General features: G+C 38.0%; 1 protein-coding gene across 1 annotated transcript in view; it reads right to left on the reverse strand.

Annotated features, from left to right (window-relative positions):
• CD36 (CD36 molecule (CD36 blood group)) overlaps nucleotides 1-17,964 on the reverse strand; it is a 275,923-nt gene extending 257,959 nt beyond the window's left edge. Inside the window, exon 1 of the mRNA XM_081102358.1 lies at nucleotides 17,833-17,964. The gene's annotated coding sequence lies outside the window, so the exon portion shown is untranslated. The remainder of the gene's footprint in view (nucleotides 1-17,832) is intronic.
• Nucleotides 17,965-18,967: the final 1,003 nt, after the last annotated feature.

Here is an 18,967-nt window from a genome sequence, read left to right on the forward strand (position 1 = left end):
TTTCCTCTGTAATGATATCTAAAACTGAATAATCAAGAAAAACCTATACACATAATATCTGTAAATCTGAGGGCCAAGTCTAAACGAAACAGCTAAGAATTGCAAAGTGTTGCTTCTAGGACATGTTGCTTCTAGGGGGTTGGTATTTTGGAGAATTTTTGTAATAAGCTTTGCAGAACTATTTATATTTACAAAGTATATCCTGGTATCACTTTGATAGAAATATTGAATTTAAAATAATTTTAAAAGAAAAGAAGTGGTTTGGAAGCCATCTCAGGAAATGAGGATTTGCCACTTTTGTTTTGAGAGCCTGTAGCACGTGGAGTGTGGGCAGCTGAGGTGCTGGTGAACAGGAAGGAGGTGAGGTTTGGTCAGCATGAGAAGGTGGAAGGTGCCTGAGAATGGAGGGAAGTTTGTTCAAAGCAATTTTAAGATGCCAAAGTGTGAAATGAGAGAAAAATTTGTAATGGACACACACAATAGTATGGGGATTTCAAAAAGTTATCAGAAAATAGCAGATTAATAAAAATTAAGAGACAAATGGGACTTCTGGGTAGATAAATGATTGATGGGGGATCAATGTGTTGATACAGTTCAGGAACTGTATTTAATGGTGACCTCAGAGATATTTTTAAGTCCAAAAGCCTTCACAAGAAAATCTTAAAGGTATTATGACCCTGGCGACTATCCTACCCCTGATTAAAAAGTGAATACATAAAAAAAGATGAGGAGAAATTACTCTTTAAAAAAATCAACTGGCTTTCTTTCCTCCTTCGGAAGTGATGATGTTAACAGAACCCGCCAGTAGGTTGCTGAACGATTTAGAATCGTTCCTGAACCCTTCCTCTTCAATATGCACATATAGGTTGACAATTTAAGTAACAGAATTTGAGCCTTGAAGCCAGAATAATTTTATATTCAAACATTTCTAGGATCACATTTTCGTAGCTGGAAAAAAACCCTCACAGCAAGCAAGGCAGAGCGCATGGCAGAAGGTCAAGGGGTGAAATGGAACTGCTTAGCCTCGGGCAGTCATGAATTTGCTCCGTGAAGCCAAGCAGAGCACTCTGGCTGAAACACACATTCATTTGTTGGTAGTGTTTTTGTTTCTGTTTCTTCTTCTGACCTTCACATAATTCATTTAAAAAAGGAATACCTCAAAAGTAGGTCAGTTCCAATCCCCATAGAATAGAATATACATTTAAATCTTTCTCAGTGACTAGGAGACAGAAATAGTAGATTACTGAGGTTAAAAGAATTTATACCTCTCCTGATTGTTGGACTATAAGCTTCACCGTTTCCTTGATCTCACTTTATGTTGGGATTTAAGATTCCTGAGACGTTGAGAATAGAGATTTTCTCACCCCACCCCGAGATTTCTATTATTCCCTCTTGATGATGTGGTTCAACTACTGCCCCTTTAGCTGCTGGAAACTTTATTATACAGTAAAATAAAATCTAGCTTCTTCATTTTTTACTGATTTTCAGTTTGGAAACAGAGAGAAATATTTTCAGTTGAATACATTCTTTCTCTCTCCTATCCTCTGTTCTGTGAATTCTAAAGAACTCCCAGTTCCCTAAGTCCCATCTTCACCTGTTTCACAAACCCTTCTAATTTTTTCAAAGTTTAACTATTTTTAATTGCCTCTCAGATTAATGACAAATAACTGGAAGCAATGGCTATGTCAAATTTTCCTCAACCATAGAAGATATGATGGTTCCTTGTTCCCTCTCATAATGGTAGCCTAATGTTTTATTTATTTATTTAGAGTTCTACTGAATTGGTTCTCAGCAGTGGGCATGACAATCACCTGGAGGGCTGGTTAACACCCAAACTGCTGAGCCCCATCCACAGGGCTCCTGATTCCTTAGGTCTGGGTTGGGGCCCGAGGTTTGGTATTTCTGACAAGTTTCCAGGTAATGAGGATGCTGCAATTAGGGACCACACTTGGAGAGCCTCTGGTCTAATGCTTTACACGTCCATTTATTACAAGAAATAGTCCACGTGTGTGATGTACCTTCTCTGTGCAATCATATTTAATGCCCATTTTACACATGATGACATGGAAGCTAAGAGAGATTAAGGAATATATCCAAGGTCAGAGAAACAGGAGAGGCATAATCCAGATTCAAATGAAATTCAGAAATCATCCTATGTAAATACTTACTGTTTGACAGGCACACAGTTAAACATCAAAGCATTTCTATTTGTGTTTTAAAAAAAACCCACACACACAATATAGAAGATGAGAAAACATTACTTAACATTTTCTTCTCCACCCCTGTTATCCTAGCTCCACACTCCAAAATAGAGATAGCTAGCATTACCTCCTCAGATTAATAAGAATTTACCAGCTTTAAAGTAATAACTAACAAATAATTGTTCAGAAACATCTGGAAATGTGGAAATATTAATTTATTATATATATTTTTTTAAATCAGAAAGCTCTCTTTAGGGCAGTAAACTGCTTTAAAAAAAAAAAAAAAAAAGTGAAAGCAAACAAGACCTAGTATACAATTTTAGCTAAAGATAGTCTTCACTAGCCTGCAATTATGCTAACACGGACTTGAAGTCAAGGTTATCTGCAGTGAATATAATTCACCTGCTGATAGTCAAGAATTAAACATTTTATGATTACTGTTTTATAGGCAAGCAAACAAGAAAAAGCAGACTTCCCCATGAGAGTACAATAGGTCAGAAGCAGGTTAGAAAAACAGTTCTCTGACTTCCCCTTACTTGGATTAGTGAGTTCAACAGGGTGAGTGTATTGGAGTATTACGAAAAAACCCCCACAAACTAAAAGGCTGATACTCTGCCTATTTTCAAAGAAAAGGGGGACAAAATGTATATTGGGTAAAAATTCATTTTTAAATTCTGTTTTACTGTCAAGTTATACTGACTACATTTAATAAATATGGCTTTTTGGAAGTTTAATAAGGCAATGATGATACACAGAAAAAATAACATCATTTTGAGGAGGGCTTTTCATATACATACTAAAATTTTTTATGCATGAAAGTAAGAAGTCAAAATGACCTTAAGGTTTTGAGCTTGGCACCTGGGAGAGGTATACTGGGATTCATGTATGTCAGGAGGAATGAATGATTTGGAGAAAAAAATGTGTTTGATTTTTTTTTTATTTATTTATTTATTTTTATTTATTTTTTAATTTATTGCTTAAAGTATTACAAAGGGTATTACATATGTGTCCATTTTATCCCCCCGCCCTAGACAGTCCCCTAGCCTCCCCTATCCCCCAATGTCTTATGTCCACTGGTTATGCTTATATGCATGCATACAAGTCCTTTGGTTGATCTCTTATTCCCCTACCTCCTGCCCCCCAACCCTCCCCGGCCTTCCCGCTGCAGTTTGACAATCTGTTTGAGGCAGCTCTGCCTCTGTATCTATTATTGTTCAAAAGTTTATAATGGTCTCTATTATCCATGAATGAGTGAGATCATGTGGTATTTTTCCTTCAAAAAATGTGTTTGATTTTAGATAAGTCTAATTGAATAATGCTGTGTGTATCTTACAGGCAGTGGGAGTGGTGATAGAGTTTGGAAAGAGTTCATAGATAAAAGAAACACAGTGGCAAAAAGTTGAAATAAGAGAATAATGGAGACATCTGGAAGAGAAAGTGTAAAGAAAATAGAAGGCCTGCCCTTGGCCAGTGTGGGTTGAGCATCATCCTGTGCACCAAAAAGACACTGGTTCACTTCCTGGTCAGGGCACATGCCCAGCTGTGGCTCTAGTCCTCCATTGGGGTGCATACAAGAGGCAACCCATCCATGTCTGTCTGTCTATCTATTATCTATCTATCTATCTATCTATCTATCTATCTATCTATCTATCTCTATTTCCCTTCCTATCTCTAAAAAAAATCAACAAAACATATTAAGGAAAAAGAAGAGAAGGCCTAGGACAGATTCCATAGTTAAGAGGAGGAGAATGAGGACTTGGGAAGAACTGCTAGAGACAAAAAAGGAGGAAAACCCAGTAATACATAGGAGACAGGAGAGGAGATGGTTTCACAAACCGGAAATTATATATTTCCTAGCTGTCACAAAATTGATCTGTGGTTATGTTTTGGGTCACTTAGCAAGAATTTGATGCTAATAAAGCAGAAAAATGTAATTTTGGAGGGCATAACTCCCCATTCCTGAAGTGTGGGTTATACATAGTGACTTCCCCCCAAAAGTATAAAATAGAAAAGAGGGAAAGCAGGGAGTGTAACTTTATAATGGCGGAGAATCTTGATCAACACCACTTCAGCCAGGTGATCAGGGTCAATATCAACAGTCATGAATCATATAAATAGGAAGTACCGTTGATATGTTGTAATGAAAATGTAATTTACAGCCTTCCTCCATAAATCTACAACCCCAGTCTAATCGTGAGAAAAATCATCAGACAAATCCCAGCTGAGGGACATTCCATGAAATACCTGAATAGTAAGTAATTCTCAAAAACAGGCAGGGCCATCAAAAAGAAAAAAAAAACCCTGAGAAACTGTCCCAGCAAAAAAGAGTTTAAAAAGACATGATGACCAAATGCAATGTAGTGCCCTAGATGGGATCCTGAGACTTTTGGAAAGGACGTTAGGTCAGAACTAAGGAAATCTGAATAAATTATGGACTTAGTTAATATTACCATACCAATATCAGTTCATCAATTATAAAAATGCACCTACTCACTGCGATGTGAATAAGGAAAACCGTGTGCAGGGGTGGGCACATGCAAATTCTCTGTGCTATCTGCTGAATTGTTCTGTAAATCTAAGACTATTTTAAAAATACAGTCTATCAATTTAAAATTTTAACTTTTCTAAGATGTCACTTATAATATCATTGAAAATGTAAAGTACATAGTAAAAATTTAACAAAGATTCTTATAGACATTTAATCTACTGGAAGATGTTTTAAAAAACTAAAATATATCAAAATATACCATGAACAATGAATCCAGAGACTCAATATTGTAGGGATATCAATTCTTCCCAAATTGATCAATACTTTGATCAGTGTCCATTAACACCCCAAATATTATCTTTGTGAAATTTGAAAAGTTAAATCAAAAAAGTGTAAATTAAAGTACAAAGCATAGGTAAGATAGTCTTAAGGGAGATCTAAATCTGCGAATAATTACCCTATAAAATTTCACGAAGCATTATAAAGCTATAGTAATTAAGATAATCTGGTGTTGATTAAGGATAAACCACCTGAACAGTCCTCTCCTCCATTCCCCAACAGAAAGTCCACGCATATTTGGAAATTTTATATATAATAGAATTGGCAATATAGGTCAGTGGAGAGGATAGAGTTTTCAATAAATGGTTCTGAGACTACTATTTAATGTTATGAGATCACAATTACAACTTTTCCCTCATGTAATATTTAAAAAATTAGTTGTATAAGATTTAAAGGTAAAATATAATCTATAAACTTTCACTAGATAATATAGAAGATTATCTTTTTTTTTTAATATGTTTTATTGGTTTTCTACAGAGAAGAAGGGAGAGGGATAGAGAGTTAGAAACATCGATGAGAGAGAAACATCGATCAGCTGCCTCCTGCACACCCCCCACTGGGGATGTGCTCGCAACCAAGGCACATGCCCCTGACCGGAATCGAACCCGGGACCCTCCAGTCCACAGGCCAATGCTCTATCCACTGAGCCAAACCAATCAGGGCAGAAGATTATCTTTATGTTGTCAGTTAGGGAAGGATATTTTAAATTATAAGACACAAAGTTACGTACACAGAGAAAATGATTAATAAAGTCTTACAGTACCAAAAGTTACCATAAAGAAAGTAAAACACAAGCTCCAAACTAGGAAAATATGGGGTGGTATCCAAAATATATAAAGAAATCCTATAAGTCTATTAAAAACATACACAATCGAATAGAAAATGTGGCAAAATCATGTAAAGGCACATCACAGAAGAGGAATCATAAACAGCAAATAAATGCATGTAATTATGCTCAACCTCAAAATCAATCAGAGAAATGAAAATTAAAATCACCATGAAAATACATTTTCATACTCAAAGAAATGACAAATATAAAAATGTCACATATTGGGTAAGATTTGAAAAAAATGGAACTTTCATAAAATGATGGTAGGATTGCCAATTGCTTTAAGCATTTTAAAAAACAAATTGCCTTCCTAGCCGGTTTGGCTCAGTGGATAGAGCATTGGCCAATGGACTAAAGGGGCTGGGTTCCATTCCAGTCAAGGGCACGTACCTGGGTTGCAAATTCCATCCTGGCCCAAGTCCTGGTTGGGGCACGTGCAGGAGGCAACCAATCGGTGTGTTTCTCTCACATCACTATTTCTCTGTCTTTCCCTCTCTCTTCCACTCTCTCTAAAAATCAATGGAAAAACATCCTCAGGTGAGGATTACAATAATAATAATAATAATAATAATAATAATAATAATAAATAAAAAACAAATTGCCCCTCACTAATAAAGCTGAACCTGTAAAACAGTAATTCAATATGCGAGTATTTACCCTAGAGAACTTCAGTACATGTGCACTTAGACAAAAGTACTCCTGATAGGATTGAATATTTATGGAAACAAAACAAAATGGAGATTAGCAAAATAATCAGTCAATAAATGGTGGTATATTCATACTGTATTGATATAAGACAACAGTCAACATGAATATATTGCATCCTTAAACAACAATAAGGACGAATTTCTGCAACATAATGTCTAATAAACTTAAAAGGCAAATCATAAATGGTCTCATGCAATATAATTTCTATTTAGACCCAAGAAAAGGAATGTTAAACACAAAATCTATTATTTAATTTTCTCTGAGAAGACAGGAAAGGGAATGGAATTCAGGAGGATTACCAAGGAGATTTCAAAGGGAATGAACCATTTTCTTAAACCACGTATTGGATAGGATGTGCATTTGAATCATCATTTCTTTTTTTTTTTTTTCGCTTCCTTTTTTTTTTTTAATTAAATCTTTATTGTTCAGATTATTACATTTGCTCCTCTTTTTTCCCCCCCATAACTCCCCTCCTCCCAGTTCCCGCCCCACCCTCCACCCTCACTCCCCACCCACTGTCCTCATCCATAGGTGCACGATTTTTGTCCAGTCTCTTCCTGCATCTCCCACACCCCTTTCCCCCCGAAGAATAGTCAGTCCATCCCCTTTCTATGTCCCTGATTCTATTATAATCAACAGTTCATTCTGTTCATCAGATTATTTATTCACTTGATTCTTAGATTCACTTGTTGATAGATGCATATTTGTTGTTCATAATTTGTATCTTTACCTTTTTCTTCCTCTTCCTCTTCTTAAAGGATACCTTTCAGCATTTCATATAATCCTGGTTTGGTGGTGATGAACTCCTTTAGCTTTTCCTTATCTGTGAAGCACTTTATCTGACCTTCAATTCTGAATGATAGCTTTGCTGGATAAAGTAATCTTGGTTGTAGGTTCTTGGTATTCATCACTTTGAATATTTCTTGCCACTCCCTTCTGGCCTGCAAAGTTTCTGTTGAGAAATCAGCTGACAGTCGTATGGGTATTCCCTTGTAGGTAACTGGGTTTCTTTCTCTTGCTGTTTTTAAGATTCTCTCTTTATCTTTTGCTCTTGGCATTTTAATTATGATGTGTCTTGGTGTGGTCCTCTTTGGATTCCTTTTGTTTGGGGTTCTCCGCGCTTCTTGGACCTGTAAGTCCATTTCTTTCACCAGGTGAGGGAAGTTTTCTGTCATTATTTCTTCAAATAGGTTTTCAATATCTTGCTCTCTCTCATCTTCTGGCACCCCTATAATTCTGATGTTGGTACGCTTGAAGCTGCACCAGAGGCTCCTTACGCTATCCTCGCATTTTTGGATTCTTTTTCCATTTTGCTTTTCCGGTTGGGTGTTTTTTGCTTCCTCGCATTTCAAATCATTGACTTGATTCTTGCGCTCCTCTGGTCTGCTGTCAGGAGTCTGTATAATATTCGTTATTTCAGTCCGTGTATGCTTAATTTCTAGGTGGTTCCCCAATATAACATCGAGGGTCTCATTAGTTTTCTTGTAGATCTCATTAAGTTTATCGGCGGCTTCTAAACAGTTCTTGAGAGACCTTAAAAGGCGGGTTGCACAGGATCAACAGGGTGGGCCGGAGAGAGCAGTTATGGCGGCTCTCAGTCCTGTCCCCAGGGGCTCTGCCTCTCTGAGTCCCAGCAATGGCTGCAAACCTCAGAGAGAAAGCTGCATTCGCTCTGACCGAAGCCAGGCAGTCCCGCTTCTCCCGTTTGAGTCTGGGTCCCTAAAGACTCGCCCGAATCTGGAGCTCAGAGTCTGCGACTCCCTCCCGATTGAAAACGCCAACCTCGCCCTCCGCCACCAGCCCGCTCCGCGCGCGCACTCTGCACCTCAGAATTTGACTTCAGCACTGCGCCTCCTCTGAGTGTCCGTATGCGTTTCTCTTTCCTCCTAGTTGTAGGACCTCCTGAACTCAGCCAGCGTTCCAGTGGTTCTGGGTGATGTCCCTTCCGTTTTCTGGTTTCACTTTTAAGTAGTTGTTCAAAGCAGCAAACTCCGTTGTTAACCTATGCCGCTATCTTGATTCTCTGAATCATCATTTCTACTACATTACTCATTTTTTACATATATTTTTAGTTTACTTCATATTTAAAAGATTGTTTTAAAACAATCAATGTCACACACAGCCCACACAGTTGGAACAAAGTCATTTCTACATAATAACTATAAGTCACCACACAGTAAACTTAAATAGATTGGATTATTTCTTTATTTTTAGCCATTTTTCTGACAACATAATAGGAACACAAAAATAAAAAAACCCACAAAGTTCCAGTTGTTTCAAATATCAGTCACTTGTTATATTTCTGAACCCTCAGGATGATAAGCAAGACCAGAGAACTGAAGTGGGTATGAGAGGAATGTAGAAAGAGGATGAGTTTTCTCAGGCATTTGGGCAAGTTTTGCTGTTACATAGAGTATCACTTACATCACTTGATCAACTGCAAGGCTCAGCAAATCTGATTATTCTTTTTACTAGCTAATCAAAATTAGACTTCCATTAATTAGAAAACTATCTTTGCTTCTAAAAGAAATTTAAACATGACAGAAGTGATTGACACTAGAAATTTAAGATCATTAACAAGGGCCAGTACAGATGTGGCCTAAGCGCTTGTTTTCAAAATAGTATAGACTTGGAGCTAAAAGCTTGTTTGAGATGTTCTACTTCTACCCTCATTTTGCAGGGGTCACACTGAATCAGAATCTGCTGTTGAGGAAGAAAGCGGTACTGTTGAAGGATCCTACTCCTCTGACTTGTATGGTGACTGAGCTTTACCGTACATCTGCGAAGCACACTGTGACCCAAAGACAGATTCCCCCGCCTGCTGGGAGCCGGTCCATCCTTGCTGCTTGACACAGTCGCTGCAGGGAAGAAACATCTGCACAGCATATGTTTCAAGGGACCTGGAGTATATGGCATACTGTTCTTAATACGTTTACTCACCTTCTTGGCACTATGTGTTTTAACCAAGGTCACCTCTCTGAGAAAGGTTGTTTCCCCAGGTAGGGATTTTCCCCTGAAGTTAGGGAGGGAATAAAACCCCTTAACTAAGTGCCAGGCGGGTAATTAATCACTTTAACTACGAACAATCATGCTTAAGCTACATAATCTTTACTCCCTGGAATGGAGATAAGAAACGCCCTAACCTTTGGAATAGAGATTGATAGGATTGGAATCAATTGGTATAAATACAGATGTAACAAGACAACAGGACACAGAACCTAGAGACAGAACCTAGCGAGAGAACCTGGCTGAAGAACCTAGAGACAGAAACTGGCTACAGAACCTGGATAGAACATGGCAAGAGAACCTGACTAGAACCTGGTGACCGAACCTGGCTGGAGAACCTAGACCAGCCGTGGGCAAACTACGGCCCGCGGGCCGGATCCGGCCCGTTTGGCTGTTCTATCCGGCCCGCGGAGCTGAAAGAGCGGAGGGTTCTCTTGCTCTCCCCTCTGCTCCTTCACCAGCAGCAGTGTTAACATGGCAACGTCGGGAAACACGGCCGCAGCTCCTTCTTCTGAGTCCAGTTTAAGAACCCATTGTGGCCCTCGAGTCAAAAAGTTTGCCCACCCCTGACCTAGACTGAACCTGGCTGGAGAACCTAGCGAGAGAACATGGACACAGAACCTGGCTGGAGATCCTAACCAGAACTTCGCTGGAGATCCTGACAAGAACTTGGCTAGAGATCCTGGCTAGGCTGCTGATCAACTGAACGCTGTCTCTGTGTCATTCCTTCTTCACCGACTCTGTCCACACCTTTGTGGACCCCTGGACCTGCTGGGGTTGGACCCCAGCACCTGCCTTTCATTAAGAGCAGAAAAGTGTTTGGTATATCTTAAAAAATGCAGGATTCTTTATGAAATTTTAATGTGCTTGCTAGAACCAGAAAACAATGGAAGAGCAATTATTTCCCAGAGAAAAAGTTATTCAATTCAGCAGGAAAGTAAGCAATTACTATTATAAACACAGCATTCTTTAAGGCCCTATAATGCTATTCTACCAAAAGCACTTAGAGCTGAATTCTGAACCACATAAATGTTTGAGTGCTTATTATCATCGCTGAGGTATAAGGTAAAAACTGAAGGATCATAACAGGCAGAAATTAATGAAGATCATTATAGATTTTAGCTTTTAATTTGATGCATGGTTCTTCAGAGACAAAAAAAAATTTATAAGGTATTATATAGGCCCTTGGTCATGATTTATGATTCATGTTATGGCTGCTCTAGTTAAACCTATTGACTTGGTAAGCATTTGGCATCATTGTAGCTTTGCAGTAGCATAAAAAAAGTGATTGCTCATGTCTTATGAATGTTGGATTATGTAACAAGTGAATATATTATTAGAACATAATGATGAATTTCAATGTCACTTGAAAATTCAGCTTATAAAACTATAAAGCTGAAAGTTGAAGAAAATATGTTGACTTTCTTGGAGGAATATGAAAAAGTAAATTATTATTATAAAATCTATTATTATTATTGACAGTATTAAGCCTTGTTCTTGCCACAAGTAATACATTTATTAGTATGGTTTAATTTATGACAGCATATCTCAAGTAAATGTATAATTTACTCAGAATCTTATCCAACAACATCTAAGATGGAAGCAGAAAAGGTTTTCCTAGTAGAGACCTATCACATGAAATAATAATACATTTTCCACTCTTCTAAATAACTCCCAGAGTTCTTTAAATAGAAAATTCTTTAATTTTTTTCTTCACAGAAATTAGTCTGAGGTGGGAGTTAAGAATATTAGAATCTTGTCTCAGCTCTGCTACATTATTTGGGATAGTCACTTTTTCTCCATTGGCCTGTTTCAATCTTCTGATTTGTAAACTGGAAAGAATGAATTTATTTTTTCAAAACTGGCTTCCATCAGCATCAGCAATATCTAAGGAATTTTTTTAAACCCTGATCTTCAGGATTTAATGGGTTAAGATAAGTCCTAGAGATCTGCATTCTTTTTAAAAATTTCCACAGGTAAAGCTGATCCATAAACAGGTTTATAAATAAGCCACAGAATTTCAAAGGTCCTTTTTTTTTTGATTCTGTGATTCAATAAAATATACTTGTTGGTGAAAGTTATGACTCAGCGAACACTCATTTTAGAATTATAAGAGACTTTGATTACAATTAAATTAACCCTAACATTGAATCTATGTTGAAAGAATGTTTTAAAAATCAAGGAATGTTCAGTTCTGATATAGGTCAAGATCATTATTACTATTATGTACTACTAGAGGCCTGGTGCACAAAAATTTGTGCACTCGGGGGGAGGGAGTCCCTCAGCCGCGCCTGTGCCCTCTTGCAGTCTGGGAACCCTCGGGGGATGACCACTTGCTGGCTTAGGCCTGCTCCCCAGGGGATTGGGCCTAAGATGGCAATCAGACATCCCTCTGGCAGCCCAGCAGCCCTCGGGGGATGTCCACTTGCCAGCGGGGAGCAGACCTAAGCTGCAGTCAGACATCCTTAGCGCTGCTGAGGAGGCAGGAGAGGCTCCCACCACCACCGCTGTACTGGCAGCCATCAGCCTGGCTTGTGGCTGAGCAGAGCTGCCCCATGTGAGAGCGCACTGACCACCAGAGGGCAGCTCCTACATTGAGAGTCTGCCCCCTGGTGGTCAGTGTGTGTCATAGTGACCAATCATTCCCAGTCCTTCTGCTGTTAGGGTCAGTTTGCATATTACCCTTTTACTATATAGGATAGAGGCCTGGTGCACGGGTGGGGGCTGGCTGGTTTGCCCTGAAGGGTGTCCTGGATCAGGGTGGGGGTCCCGCTTGGGTTCCTGGCCAGCCTGGGTGAGGGGCTGATGGCTGTTTGCAGCTGGTCACACCCCCTTGAGGGTGGGGGTCCCCACTGGGGTGCCTGGCCAGTCTGGGTGAGGGGCTGAGGGCCGTTTTCAGGCTGGCAGGCGACTGAAGCTCCCAGCTTCTCCTTTTTTTCTTTTTCTTTTTCTCCTGGGATTTATTTACCTTCTATATCTGTCACTGGAGCTGAGAGCCGGCCCCAGCTCTGAGACCCAGCTGGCTGAGAGCAGGTATCTGGGGTTTGTTTGGCTTCTATAATTGAAACATTGTTGCTGTCCTGCTCGCTCCAGCTCTGAGGCCGAAAACAGGTATCTGGGGTTTGTTTAGCTTCTATAATTAAAACATTGTTGCTTTTGGAGCTGTTGCTTCAGGAGTTCAGAGCCGGGCCACAGCAGGCGGGGAACCTTGGCTTCCTCCATCACTGGAGCAAGCAAACCTCCTGTTCGCTTCAGCTGCGTGGTTGCCGGCCGCCATCTTGGTTGGCAGTTAATTTGCATATTGCCCTGATTGGCCAATGGGAAGTGTAGCAGAGGTACGGTTAATTACCCTACTTGTCTATTATTAGATAGGAGGATAGATACACACATAGGGCCATGCTTATGATAAAAAAGTTTTAATCCACATGTGACCTAAAGAGATAAAACCATTTGTTACATAATTTTATAGAGTCAATCTCACTTTATAAAGACCCATTTTATTTTATTGTTACAAAATATATTTTATGAACATTTCCTAAAACATAAGATTTTCAGTGATCTTCTAGGTTATAAATTGGCTTTCATGTGAATGGCCCCTTTGTCCCTCTTGGTTCAGGGTTCAGGCTCTGGAAGAGGGGCCACACACAAATGAGCGAGACAAGACAAGAAATAATGATTTGGAAACTGGGGGGCCAGGCAAGAGCCCATCCCAAGAGGATGGACTCAGCTTGTGCTCAGGCCTTGCCATCCTTTTATTGAGTTTGGGATACACCTATAGCTCTTAGGCAATTTCCAGTAACAGACAGACTATCTTATCAGTAAGGATTTATATGACTATCTGGTGGGGATGTTGCTTCAGCTACCATTGTCTGGACTAACCAGTGGGTGCATAGCCCTGACCTTTGCCAGGGCTTCAAGGGTCACCAGCATTCTGGGCTCCTTGTCCACACCTCTCTGCTAGAGAAGACAATAGGTGGCTTCCCACACTTTCCCATGTCCCTACCCACCCAAGCCATATGAATTTAGCTGAAAAACTTATCTTTATTTTTTTTCTAAATCAATACATGGCTTTTATTGCATATATATAAATTATTGATTTCAGAGAGGCAGGGAGAGGAAGAGAGAGAGAGAAACATCAATGAAGCGAATCATTGATCAGTTGCCTCCTGCACCCACACTCAGGGGCATATGTCTACCGGGGATTGAACTGTGACCTCCTAGTTCATAGGTCTACACTCAACCACTGAGCCACTGCAATGAGGCATATTGCATCTTTAAAATATAACAAATAAGTCTGAGGCATCCTCTGGTATCTTGCTGTTGCTATAGCTGGACAATTTATTCATCAGCCTGCTGAACTGCTTCTTTTTCAGAAACATAGATATCACCCCAAATTTTTATAATATTCTTGTTTATAACTGTTGTGGCTTGCTGAATCAAAGCAACTGAATTTGATTCAAGTTCAATGTCATTTCCTTCATGAATTAACTGATTTTTATCGGCTTGAGATACTGAACAAGCATTGCTGACCTCATCCAATCCCTGCAGATTTATTTTTCATCCAAGAAATTTCTTATTCACAATGCCCAGAAATATCTGTTGAATTCTCCTAAAAGCAGTGTTGTATCTTTCACATACATTTTATAGGAAAATTAAAACTTAATTTTCACATCATCCAGTGTCATGCCTGCCAACCCTGGCCCTGATAGGACTTTTAGATGTGGGTCATGCAACCATAGTAACTGGGAGTCCACATGAAAGTCCTGCCAGAGGCTGGCGTCCGCACAAAGACCAGTGAAAACATCTGAGCTACATTGTTCTTGGTTCCTTTATCCGCACGGTAGCAGAGCAGTGCAATAGCTGTGTTGGAAGCCTACTTCATATAAAATGTTGGCCTAAGAGATCCACCTTTAAAGCTTCTTAAAAGTGAAGAAGCAGCAAGATTTAATAAAGCCAATAAGTCTTTGCTTTTGTTAATTCTCCTTGCCAATTGTCTCATTTTTCTCCCTAAAGTTTTCATTATGTTTTATAACATTTAGTTAAAATTTTATTTATACTTAATCACTCTCTGAATATTGTATAAATGAGAGTGGGTATTGTCTGGGACTACAATTTACCTGAGAAGTGGCACCTCTAGGACCTAACATGTTGGTGGTGGCAGTGGTGACTGGGAAAGACCCTGGAAGTGTGTGTGTGTTGGGGGGGGGGGGGGGCGGGGGAAGGGGGGTGTGAAACTGAAGAAAAAGTGTCATACCTGGATGCTTTTTCTGAAGATTCCAATGTGGTGCAAAATTTTGGGAATTCTGTGTTTTTCTTTGTTTTAACAAGAAACAATTATTTAGGCAACAGTTATTTTAAGACAGGAGAAAAACTACCAGAGAGTTAAACAGAAGAATTAAAAGAAAAGAAAAAAAGAAAGAAAGAAAGAAAGAAAGAAAGAAAGAAAGAAAGAAAGAAAGAAAGAAAGAAAAGGAAACATAATTATATAGCTGACTTGAATTTTAGAAGGATCTCCCTAGGTGGGGGTAGGTGGGTGGGAAGAGATTAACCAAAAAATTTATATACATATATGCATGACCCTTGGACACAGACAATGGTGTGATGAAGGCCTGGGGCAATGGTCAGGTGCAGGTTAGAAGGAGTCAATAGAAGGAAAAAAAGGGACATTTGTAATACTTGCAACAATAAATATAAATTTTTTTAAAAAATCACCCTAGAGGCAGTATGAAGAATGAATTAGAGAAGGGTGAGGATTAAAGGACAGAGATTTTGTGATTAAATTTACTATTGCCTAAGTCAATGATGGTGAGAGTGGAAAGCATGGATTGGAAAGATTTTTAAGGCAGTATTAGCCACATACTTGAGGTATGAAAGAGGCTTTTCTAAGTTTCTAGCTTGGGAAAATGAGTAGATGATGGTTCAATTGACTAAAAGAAAAATATTGAAGAAGCTAGAGGAGGGGTTTTTATTGAGGTGCTCTGTTTTTGATAAAGCAAAGTTTGAATTGCCTACAGCACATCCTTGTGGAAGCATTTAATGGTCAATTTCTTATGTAATCAATTAATTGGTGGAAGAGAGAGAGAGAGAGAAAGAGAGAGGGAGAGAGAGATGAGCAAGTGAGCTATGGGGAAAACATGGGTTGGAGACAGGTTTGGGAGTCATCAGCATAGGTAAATGCAGTGGTCAATATTTTTAACCAAGGAAGAGATGGACTGTAAAAGTTCTGCTGGAGTAAACAACAGTAAATTGTTGACAGCGGTAATTGTAGACCTTAGTAAAAAGCATATCCACTTAATAATGAAGAGAAAAAATTTTAATGTCAGAGTGAAGAGTACATTAAAAGTGAAGAACTGAAGAGAACAAATAGAGGCCACTCTAAGGAAATCTGATTGAAAAGAAAGGAAAGTTGGATCAAACTGGTTTGATTCAGGAATCTTGCATATATGAATAGCCTGAAGGGAAAATCATAACGGTTATGATTTTAAGACAGAGAGGAAAAAGAATAAAATATGTGGCAATATCTACAATGAAAAAGGAAGGGAGGACATTCAAACTATGAAAAATACAGTAATTTGGACAGGAGGAGAGAGATCTCTTTCAGTGAGGAATAACTAAAAAAGACTAGAATAGGAACAGATTCCAGAAAATTTATTTAGAGATAGAGAGAGGGACAGAAAGTTTAAGTATTACAAAGATCATGATTCTTTTTAAATTACATTCTAATTTGTATTATTAAAATAATATATATTCATAGTAAAAAAAAAAGTAAAATACTAAATATTTTTTTAAAAAAACGAATACAGCACTCCTATGGACATAAATAAAGTCATCCCTTCCCCTTCTTTCCTCCTGCAAGTAGGCCCATATTAGTACATTTTCATGCACTGGGATGATGACAAATGTTAATTACCCTTTAGGCTTCATCTCAGTCATTTCTTTCATCTTTTAATCCTGAGCTGTTTATTCTAACTCTTCAGTGTTTCTCAAAAAGTCATCATCTGCATCACTGATTTTTTTACATCTTCCAAACTCCTCCCCTAAATATCACATTTCTTTCACTAGACTTAAGTCACAGGAAGGCAAGAGCCACATTTCACCTATTATTAGGGCTCCACAACACAGATACAGAGCTTAAACATTGTACATCAGGACAGTTGAGTAGAACATTCTGTGATGATGCTATTTCTCTACACTGTCTAATACAGCTTCTGGCTGCCGGGGCTAGCAAGCACTTGAAACGTGAAACTAAAGCACATTCTTAATTTTAATTAAAATTAACATTTGGATGGTGGCTACCATATTGAACAGCTCAGCTGTAGATAACTAATATAGTGTTTAAATAAATTATCATGTTTTCTTTTTAAATTTGTTTTCCAAGGCTTACAGTAGGTTAGAGGGAGCAAACTAAAAGAGAGATGACAAAGAATTGAGAAAAAGTTAAATCAGCAAAGGAACTCAAAAAAGCCCTATTCTCAAATAGTATATGGTCCAATAATCCTAATCTCTCAACTGATATTCACAATAATGATCCTAAATCATCTAAGGAATGGATGAGTTCCAGGAACCTTGTATAAGCTCAATCAAATTTAGTTTTCAGAACAACTCCAGGAGATATAATATTATCCCTAGATCTCAATTAAAAACAGATTTATAAACTTAAGCAATTTTCTAAAAAAAAAAACAAAACAAAACAAAACAAAATGCTAAAAGTAGAATTCTAACCCCAGTCATCTCAAAATCTTGTGATCTTGGCTCTCAACATGATAACTAATACCTAAATTATATTCACCACAATCTACACTCTAAGAAAATACACAAAAAATATTTTAGAAAATTTTCTCAATAAAAAGTTAAATCTTGAAGCAAATCATTGTAGTATGTAAAGGGATAAATCTTTAGCTAATTAAAGTTACTTGTTCTCCAAATGCCTCCGTGGTCTAATGATTCTGGATAGACAAGGTGACACCATACTTATTTTAGTAAGTAAGTACAGATGTAGTAAAATACCAAAATCCTGAATTTCTTATATGGGATACATTAAATTCTTTTTTTTTTTAAATTTTGTTTTATTGCTTAAAGTATTACAAAGAGTATTACATATGTCTCCTTTTTTTCCCCTTTGACATTAAATTCTTTTTAAATATATTATTTCCTCAAATTTGCTACATCTTAATAGAAAAACCAAATCAATGCATTGCAGATATATTAAGAAATTCTTTTCTAATACCTCCAAAGAAGAAAATTATAAAACTTATTCTTACCTTTTGTTTGTTGTAAGTGTATGGTATATTTCTGTTGATCTTCACAGCAAACTTCCCCACAATTTTTAAAATTGTTTAGGTCACAAATAATGCATTAAATTGTATAAATTTGTCTTATATTTTCAATGCATTCTTAATCTGTAATAAAGAAATAGGAACATTTTTTAATGTCTTCTAAGACCCAAAGAAATGTGATGTCTTTAAAATCTGGTGCTATGGGCAAAAGGATATACTTACTGCTTCCCGATGTCTATAAATAAGCAAGGGTTTCTTAAAAAGCCCATGAAATAAATCTTTTTTATTTGTTTTCTAATTTTTTAAAAGTTACCTTTGCTAGGAATGGAACCTAATTATTTGATGATTTAAGTGTTTTTCAAATATTTTATCATATTTTCAGACAATAATTCTTATTTGCCTTCAATAGCCTTCCTCATTCTTTTTAGTTACTTTCCATATTCTCCTGAATTATAACTGTGTATTCTATTCTGGATGAATACTCTCATTTTTCTCTAAAACGTGGCTGGTAAACAAAACCCTGTAAGAGAATGCATATGAGGAAAGCTCAGACCTCTTTCATCTTGGCTTTTCTTGTAAAGTTATCCTTGGCTTTACTAAACTGTGGGTTGTCGTGCCTGTTATTGTCTCAGCTAAACATAGACTCTAATTTAGATAATCACAGGATGAAACCCAAAGTGACATACTGTTTCAAATAAAATACCGATACCCCTTCATATACACAATGATGACAGAGACAAACTGCATTTAGCAGTCAACCAGTCATTGCGGGACTGGACTCTGCTGTCTCACTTGTCAGTGTAAACACACCCAGAGAGAAGCAAATCAGCAGGAAAACAACAAAACCTTCTGCTTTTTGTGTTTCCTCAATCAAAAATATCTTATTAGGAAAAAAATTATTTTACTAAATGCAAAATTTAATCAAGAATGTGTGACATAACCTAGCTGGTGTGGCTCAGTGGTTGAGTGTTGACCTGTGAACCAGGAGGTCACGGTTGGATTCTTGGTTGGGGCACATGCCGGGTTGTGCTTGATCCCCAAAAGGGGGAGTGCAGGAGGCAGCCAATTGGTGGTTCTCTCGCATCATTGATTTTTCTGTCCTCTCTAAGATCAACTATAT

The sequence above is a fragment of the Myotis nattereri genome, assembly GCF_964212035.1.
Source record: "Myotis nattereri genome assembly, chromosome: 11".
NCBI classification, from domain to species: domain Eukaryota; kingdom Metazoa; phylum Chordata; class Mammalia; order Chiroptera; family Vespertilionidae; genus Myotis; species Myotis nattereri.